This window comes from Xenopus laevis, chromosome 1L (assembly GCF_017654675.1).
Source record: "Xenopus laevis strain J_2021 chromosome 1L, Xenopus_laevis_v10.1, whole genome shotgun sequence".
Lineage (NCBI taxonomy): Eukaryota > Metazoa > Chordata > Amphibia > Anura > Pipidae > Xenopus > Xenopus laevis.
The window spans coordinates 104420430-104428911 of record NC_054371.1 but is presented as its reverse complement, the minus strand read 5'-3'; the positions used below and the strand labels follow the sequence as shown (position 1 = coordinate 104428911).

The following is an 8482-nucleotide window of genomic DNA, read 5'->3' as shown; positions in this document are numbered from 1 at the left end:
TCTTTACAATTTCAGTACTGAAGCAAATCACTATTTATAATACATAATAAAAACAAACTGCCACTTATGTACCCCAATGAATAAGGTTCTATGAAAATAGTATGTAGATGGATTGGGGAGTTTTGGAATAATTTAGCAACAAGCAAGAGAACTGCAAACCAGTGGACAGGGCTGCCAATCAATCGGGTGAATGACCCAAAACATAAGTGTTTATGGGAAGTGACTAACACCAATGCAATCAGACTCATTCAGCTTCACTCTCACACATTGACCCAATCCCATTCAGTATTGTAAATCATACTTCACTGTGCTAATAGTTTGTACATGACAGTTCTAAATCAAGACCCTGCAAATGTTTGGGGCTCAACAGAAAGTGGGCAGAGTTCTGACTCATTCATCTTAAGACTGTCCCATTGGGGAATCAAATGCTAATGGGTAAATCAGTCTCCATAAGGTTTGGAAATTGTGTTCACTTCGGGTTTACTGTATGTTTGCACTTTATGTTCCAGGTCACAGAATAGAAGTCATTGAGTATTTATGTTACAAATAAAATTATATATATATATATATATATATATATATATATATATTTTGTGGCAAGCAGGCGGCTTGAACATGTAACTTTTGGGGGGGATTAGTCAATGGTGAGCAGGCAGCATAGGACAAAGGAGCATAGGAGCATAAAGATAGGGACACAGCTTCTTCCAGGAAAACACAGGTTTATTTTCCCACTTTTAAACAAACACCGTCAATAATGCACAGGGGTGATCATTGTGGCAAACAAACATAAATCATAAAATAAAAAAACTTGCCCACTGGGCACTAACTTCACACGTTGAAGCAGTCCCTGACTAGACTGGGCCCCTTGTGGACAACCAGCACAAGAAATAGTTTGGCTCACCCCTGTACTCACAGGACTTTCTCCCAGGTAATATTCAGCCTCCTGGCTTCCTCACTCTCTTCACAATAATCTCCATGAGAGCCACAGGCTCCCTCTGCTTCATGCAGTAACAAGCAATACCCCCAGTTCCTCTGGGAGTTCCTCACACAGCCAGGTCTCCTACCTGCTGAGAGACACACTCTCCGATTCTAATTAACTTTAAATAGCCTTTCCACAGGACAGCTTTCCTGTGGAAGGTGAACTCCAATCTCTGGACTGGATCTGCAGAATGGAGCCGATGGCTACTAAAGTCTTTAAACAGAGCACTGATTCTCTGTTTAATAACTAACAGAGGGTTTTAAGTGCCATTTAAAAAAAAACATAGCACTAAATTACTTGAACTATACTGCCAGAGGCTGGCATTGAAATCAACTGACATGTTTTTACCAGCTGTTATGATGCAATAGTTGTCTGAAAAAAACATTTACATACTTCTGTGTGGGGCCTCCATGAGAAACTTTAGAGCCTCCATGATTACAAGTGCGAACTACCTAAATGTTTGGCCATGCCCATTGTGTGTGCTACACAAATAATCAACTGGCAGGTATGGAGGTTTTGCTGGTACAAAAGGTTGAACTTGTTGGATGTATTTTTTTCAACCACAGCAATGATTACAGCGAACAGACCCAGCAAGGGAGAGCACAATAATACCGTCAGATTTGCTAGCCCCAAAACCTTAAAGGGTTGTTCACCTTCAAACAACTAGTTGTTTTCATATAGATCACCAGAAATAATGACTTTTTCCAATTAATTTCTATTATCTATGTGTCACAGTTTTTCTAATATTGAAGTGTAAAGTGTAAATCTAAAGCAGCTCTGGGAGGGGGGGTCGCCGACCCTGTTCTAAAGACTGTTCAGAGACAGGAACATTCAACTTTAAACTTAGATTTTGGAAAAACAGTAAAAAATAAAGAATAAAAAGTCATTTAAAAAAGTCTGAAAACATCTGAAAACAATTGAACTGAAAAAAAGGTTTGGAAAGAGAACAATCCCTTTATAATGCAATACATTGGTGGAGGAAGAAATCTGAGGTTTGAGGGACACATTATCAAGATTGTGTGTGTCTATACATTACATAAAGTGCTGTTAATATGTTCACTTTATTACAAGGCCCTTAAAAGTGGGTGTGCTAACCGCCAACATTTTTAACCCACGTCCGAAACCCAAACATGTTTATTTGTACGTCATACACAGTTATGTGCCATATACTCTCCTGGAAAATTATTCATCAGTACAAATATTGTCAAATGACACAATTTTGGTCCTTGCATGTAAAATAAAAGATTTACACTAGGTGGCACTCCACACACAAGCACAGTACATGCAGGAAAACTACAGAATGGCCAGTATCCAGCAGCAGCGAGAGGAGGAGTTGCAAACAGGGCAGTGCGGATTTCATTCCTGCCCAACAGAGAAACTCTAGATTTGTTGTACTTCCTTAAGTGCAGGGACGGGATTGTCACTGCTCTGTTTCCCTGGGGAACTCTCATATTCCGGTATGTAACATCTGTATTATTATCGCTTTTGTGTTCGCTTGTTCTTAGGAAGGAATGTGGTCAGTGCTACAGAAAGTGCCTTGCTGACGATTTGTGTGGCTGATATTGTTACCCTGTACAGGTAAGGCAACATTAACCTTCTAGGAACTTTGCTGGCTGTGCGCTTTGTTTGCACTACTTTGTGCTTCGGATTTTGAAAAACCACATCTATTGTTTTACTGGAGGTCAAAATGGCCATTGTATAATATGATGAGCCAATGCACGGAGTGCTACAAGCACCCCACCCATTCCTTCCACTTATACTTCTGTAGCTCAGCTGAGTAGGTTATAGGAAAAGACGAGTTGTGGGGGTATGCAGCAACATGGCCATGCACACTGTCCATTGAGAAGACTTAAACTATGAGGGATCACTGTACCAGAGGCCACCCCTTCAGACTAGAAGAAAAGAATTTTCATTTGAAGCAACGTAGGGGGTTCTTCACAGTCAGGACAGTGAGGTTGTGGAATGCATACTCTATAGTTAGTATAGATATGGGTATATATAATGTATATGAAAGTATGGAGGGGTGTGTGTATGGATGCTGGGTTTTCATTTGGAGGGGTTGGACTTGATGGACTTTGTCTTTTTTCAACCCAATTTAACTATGTAACTATGTAACATACAAGAATGAATAATTCCCCAATAGTTTAACAGATGGGTTTCACTCCATTTTCATTCATGAGGCAATAGAACTGATAATTATGCACATGTTCATGAAGCTGATTCTCCTCTCTGTTGCCACTGGTCACATGATCAGCTTTTTATTACCTTTTTTTTTTAAATGTTTTATAAAGCTAGCCCTATGATTAGAAAACTAAACTTATATGTATACAGAAGCATACAGTTCTACCAATCAAGGGTTTGAGGCGTATTGATAATTGTTACACGTTTGTTAATGGTTGTTGGGGCTCTCTGCAATGGAATGGCTACATTTAAAGGTTGTTGTTCACCTTTAAATTAACATTTAGGGGCATATTTATTATGCTGTGTAAAACAAAATTCACTGAAAAAATAGTGTAAAATGCTGTGTAAAATAAATGAATTTATCAAGGTTTTATTTTACGCCATGTGAACGCCAGTTTTTCTGCTGTTATTGGTGGAAATCACTCTAAGAAAAGACGTGTAAAAAAATTGACATTTTCTACGCTGTTTTTTTTTTTTTTTACACGTAAAAGCCTGGTGATGTGTGGTAAATCCTCCTGCCATTTTTTACACCACATAATAAATCTGCCTCTTAGTATGATGTAGAGGGTGATACAATGAGACAATTTGCAATTAGTTTTAATTTTTTATTTGTGCTTTTTGAGTTGCTTAGGTTTTTATGCAGCAGCTCCCCAGTTGATAAATATATAACCTTACAGAGCATTTGTTTTTTAGATGGGGGGGTCAGTGACCCCCATTTGAAAGCTGGAAAGAGTCAGAAGAAGAAGGCAAATAATTCAAAAACTATAATGAAGAAAAAATAAAGACCAATTGAAAGATTGCTTAGAATTAAACATTATATACCATACTAAAAGTTAACATGAAGGTGAACTACCCCTGTAAGGAGCTTTGTGATGGAATGCATTACTGAATGTATAAATGTGCAGTGAACTGTTACTGACAATCCTGTTGGATTCTGTTACCTGTTGCTTTCAACTAGAAAAAAAATTTGTAATTCCACGGTTACACTCAAAATGCTAAGTTTTGTGCAATTCTTAGCAGCTTGCCAATGACATATTTTCAGTTGTTTTGTGTAGGGCCACTGACAAACATTTTGAAAGATCACACTAGAGGCAATAGCTCAAAATGGAAAACCTTCATAGTGATCCCATGGGGCTTGTTGACTGGATACGAATGGACAGATTTGTCCATTTATTTGCAGGGAGCACAGTTATTCTATTATTTGTAATGCAAAATAATTCAAGACAAAGCTTTAGGGCAGAACTACATGGGCGATTTACATGCGTTGCGAGGCGACAAAATGCTGGCGTCAAGTTGGATGCGACGAAAATAAGGTAAGTTGTAGACATGTCGGGTGTTGCAGCAGCATGTGGCCGACATGACACTACTGTCGGATGCAGACGCAACATACAGACATTTCTATACCTTATTTCTATACCTTGTTTTCACCGCATCCGACTTGACGCCAGTGTTTCGTCGCCTCGTGTCAGAACGCATGTAAATCGCCCATGTAGTTCTGCACTTAGAGTTCCTCTAACATGTTTTGCCACTTATGCAATCAGCTACCGTTTTTACCCAAATCTCTTCTGAATTCTGTTCTGTGCTCTTTGAACTACACTGTGTTAAAATGTAAATTAAAACAGAGCATGAACAAGCTTTGCACTGCTGCAGTTAGAACAGTGAAAGACGATGTGTACATTTTTTACCGTTCAGTGCGACGAGGTGAAGAGCTGAAAATTATCTGACTCTACTTCCTTGTAACAAAAACGTTGTAGTGCTTTGTTACTATGGCAAAAAAGTTATTTTGTTTACTGCAGTCTTTTCATGAAGAACATGTGCTATAGGCCTAAAGCATGACATTTTTTTTGTTGTTGCTGACAATGAAGTAGAGTTACAGAAATATTGATTCATTGATGCAGATATACATTTATTTATATCTATCTATCTATTTATATCTATATATCTATATATCTATATATCTATCTATCTATCTATCTATATATCTATATATCTCTATATATCTCTATATATATATATATATATATCATATCTATATCTATATCTATATATCTATCTATATCTATATCTATATATCTATCTATATATCTATCTATATATATATATATATATATATATATATATATATATAGCCGCCATCAGGGGGGCACACGGGGTACTATTGTACAGGACCCGAGCCTAATGTGGGGCCCAGCTGTGCTGCACTTTTGGTAATAGCGAGGCCCCATGCTGCATTTTCTGCAGTCCCGAAAAAACGCAAAGTCACGAAAGGCTCCAAAATTTAAGTCCTGAAGCAACGAAAAGACCAGAAGTCATGAAAGTAGCCCAATTTGAAGTCCTGAAGCTGCGAAAAAACATGAAGTCACGAAAGGAGCAAAAATTTAAGTACTGAAGCCACGAGTTCAGTTCCACTGAACACCAATGTGTGTTTTTTTATAAAACCCCTGGCCACCTATGTATTATTTTAATTTTATTTTAATCTATAGGCCCCTGCCACCAATTTTTTTAAAAAAAAATATTCTCTGGGGCCTGAATGTTTCTTTTTAACTTGTAAGGGGGAGCCCTGACGCCAGTATTTTTGAGAGAACTTTTATGGGGGGGCCTGACCACCAATGATTTTTAAAAAAAACTTTTATGGGGGGCCATCAGGCTCCACAATTTTTTTTAACTTATAAGGGGGCCCTGACCATTAATGGCTTTTTATAACTTGTGTGGGGGGGTTTACTGTTTTTAGTGCTGATGTCTGTGTGGTCTTTTAACTGTGGGCGGGGGCCCTGAAATTTTTTTTGTATGGGGCCTCGTGATTTCTAATGGCCGCCCTGTATAAATTTGTATTTGTATATAATTTTTTTCCCCTGAGCAATACAACACTGAATATTTTTCTTCCAGTAGTACTAGATACAGGCCCTAACGTCGGACATGAATGGAGTAGAATTTGCGGAAAGGTCAAAAACTGTGATGCAACTTTGTTGGTAACAATAGAACTTTTTGTTAGATAGTATTTGACTTTTCTTTCTTCTTAACCATTTCATGCGTGTCTGCCTGCTACATTTTGTCTCAGCGTTTTCTTTTGCTGCGCATTAATGTAGAAATCAAAAATGGACTGGCACTCGCAATAACTCCACGAAGGCCAAGTGCAAAAAGCAGAAAGATGATTTGTTCTACCAATAACATGTCTTATGCATTTTGTGTCACAACACACTTAATCCCAGGCTGCACATTAATTGTCTAACTGTCAAATGATATAGATGTATGGTGGTATAAAACAGTTCTGTCTACATGCATCTACATTAATTTCTAAAGTAACCATGCAGGATATCTATCTATCGATCTATCATCACAAATGGATAAAGCACCAATATATTCCTCAGCACTGTGCAAAAGAATGTTAAAGTGATTATCTGGAAAGCCTAGCATTTCTATCTTTGCCACACATTTTCACTTAAAGGGGTGGTTCAACTTTAAGTTAACTTTTAGTATGTTATAGCATGACCAGCTCTAAGAAACTTTTCAATTGGTCTTCATTATCTATTTTTTTTATATAGTTTTTTAATTATTTGCCATCTTTTTCTGACTCTTTCCAGCTTTCAAATGGGGTTCACTGACCCCATCTAAAAAACAAATGCTCTGTAAGGCTACAAATGTATTGCTATTGCTGCTTTTTATTACTTATCTTTCTATTCAGGCCCTCTCCTATTCATATTTCAGTCTCTTCAAATCAATGCATGGTTGCTGGGACAATTTGAACCCTAGCAATCAGATTGCTGAAATTGCAAACTAGAGAGCTGCCGTATAAAAAACGAAATAACCACAAATGATAAAAAAATAAAAATAAAAATTGTTTCAGAATATCACTCTCTACATCATACTAAAAGTTAACTCAAAGGTGAACGACCCCTTTAAAGGGATACTGTCATGGGGAAAAAAAATGTTTTCAAAATGAATCAGTTAATAGTGCTGCTCCAGCAGAATTCTGCACTGAAATCCATTTCTCAAAAGAGCAAACAGATTTTTTTATATTCATTTTTGAAATCTGACATGGGGCTAGACATTTTGTCAATTTCCCAGCTGCCCCATGTCATGTGACTTGTGCTCTGATAAACTTCAATCACTCTTTACTGCTGTGCTGCAAATTGGAGTGATAATCACCCCCTCCCTTTCCCCCCCCAGCAGCCAAATAAAAGAACAATGGGAAGGTAACCAGATAGCAGCTCCCTAACACAAGATAAGAGCTGCCTGGTAGATCTAAGAACAACACTCAATAGTAAAAACCCATGTCTCACTGAGACACATTCAGTTACATTGAGAAGGAAAAACAGCCTGCCAGAAAGCATTTCTCTCCTGAAGTGCAGGCACAAGTCACATGACATGGGCAGCTGGGAAATTGACAAAATGTCTAGCCCCATGTCAGATTTCAAAATTGAATATAAAAAAATCTGTTTGCTCTTTTGAGAAATGGATTTCAGTGCAGAAATCTGCTGGAGCAGCACTATTAACTGATTCATTTTGAAAATTTTTTTTTTTCCCATGACAGTATCCCTTTAAGATTCAGCCAGTCAGCTTCTGAATACCACAAAAGGTGTTGGAATTCTTTTATATCCTATGTTTGGTTCAGTCCCAATTTGGCTAGCCTCAAATCATCCATACCCTTCTGACTTCTTTCACAATGAATTGTCCTTTAGTCAGCACTTTATCCATGTACAAATAGCACCAGGATCTGCAGGGTCATCATGGGGACAATCCCCAAACCTTTTATTGCTGACAGTTTGCAAGTGTGAAGTCTATTAGACTAATTTGAAAAAAATATATTGAATAGTATATTGAATAGTAAATAATTGTTAAAAATCAGCATACCATTCAGGAATAGGACTTCCCTGGAAGGCTCTGGGTTTGCAGCTAATCCTGCATGTTGGATCAGGGTGTAGAAAAAACTGGTGTAATTTTCATCTGGGGAGCCTTGGGAGGCTCAGTGTGGCCAAGTTCACGTTTCAACCCAATGATAAACATAAAAAGTATGCAGCAACTGTTTTCCCTACTTCTAGATTAGTACAACTTGATTTGAGCAAACGAGGAGATTTGCCTGTACTATGCAAAATAATCACCATGAAAGTCAGGAAATTTTTGAATGTATTGATATGGTTATGAAAGCATTTACTGTTTTGATCGCTATAGCATTTGAATGCTATTCTGTGCTACAGGGTGAGAGTTTAAACGCCCTATGGAATAGTGGAGTATTAATTCCAAATGAATGCACTGCAAGTTTTTGGGGCTAAATGATTCATAAAAAAAAGTTTCTGCATTACTTAGAGCCTAGTTTATTAGATC

General features: G+C 37.7%; 1 protein-coding gene across 1 annotated transcript in view; it reads left to right on the top strand.

The window, feature by feature from the left end:
• The first annotated feature begins 2287 nt into the window (after positions 1-2287).
• Positions 2288-8482, top strand: part of sh2d4a.L (SH2 domain containing 4A L homeolog) — a 44919-nt gene continuing 38724 nt past the window's right edge. The window contains exon 1 of the mRNA XM_018254283.2: positions 2288-2436. The gene's annotated coding sequence lies outside the window, so the exon portion shown is untranslated. The remainder of the gene's footprint in view (positions 2437-8482) is intronic.